Source organism: Sardina pilchardus, chromosome 8 (genome assembly GCF_963854185.1).
Source record: "Sardina pilchardus chromosome 8, fSarPil1.1, whole genome shotgun sequence".
In the NCBI taxonomy this organism is placed as follows: domain Eukaryota; kingdom Metazoa; phylum Chordata; class Actinopteri; order Clupeiformes; family Clupeidae; genus Sardina; species Sardina pilchardus.
The window spans coordinates 30392418-30393183 of NC_085001.1; positions in this window are offsets into that span (position 1 = coordinate 30392418).

Here is a 766-nt window from a genome sequence, read left to right on the forward strand (position 1 = left end):
CTAAAAAATGATATTGAATAACATTTAAAAATACATGAAACAGAATTGTTCACATTATTAAATTATTATTTTATTAGAATTATATTTATTTCACATAAAAGTACTAATTACAATCCTTTTCACCATGAATAGATGAACTTGATTGACTTTTTCCTATGAATGTTGATACAATTTTATCCGCCAACCTTACAAAACTGTTTGAAATTGTACCTATCTAAGAGGAGCTATTATTGGAGCTCCCCTCATGCCAAACCTGGCTTTTTTTAAAGTACGTTTTGAAATTAAGGATGTTTTTCTGTTGTTTTATGTTTGTCACACTATAGGACAAAATGTCACACTGAAGGACAAAGTTAGTTATTGCGTGAAGTGAGTCAGAATATATGTAGTGTTTATTGTAACAGTGATAAAGGAGGACATTTGTTGGATAAGTGTTGCTTTTTCCAGGCTATTTTTTTATGATAACCCATGTAAGTCAATAGTAATAGTACTTAACTGTGTTGAACTAATTTGTCGACTATGAAACCACGGTGAAGTTTCACTTTGTCTATGAGTTCAAATAATAGGTGAGTGCAGATGCATGTATAGGCTATACTCTGCTAGTCACAAACAGGTTTTAGTAAGGTTTAGTGGAATCCCTGTTCCATATAGTCTTGTGTGCATGCAGATTCCTTCAAATGTGCTGCTGTGTGAAGTTGCATTGTTTGCTGTTAAAGGAAATGATAGATATTATTTTCATTGTTTTAAAGGATGTTACGCCCAAAACACA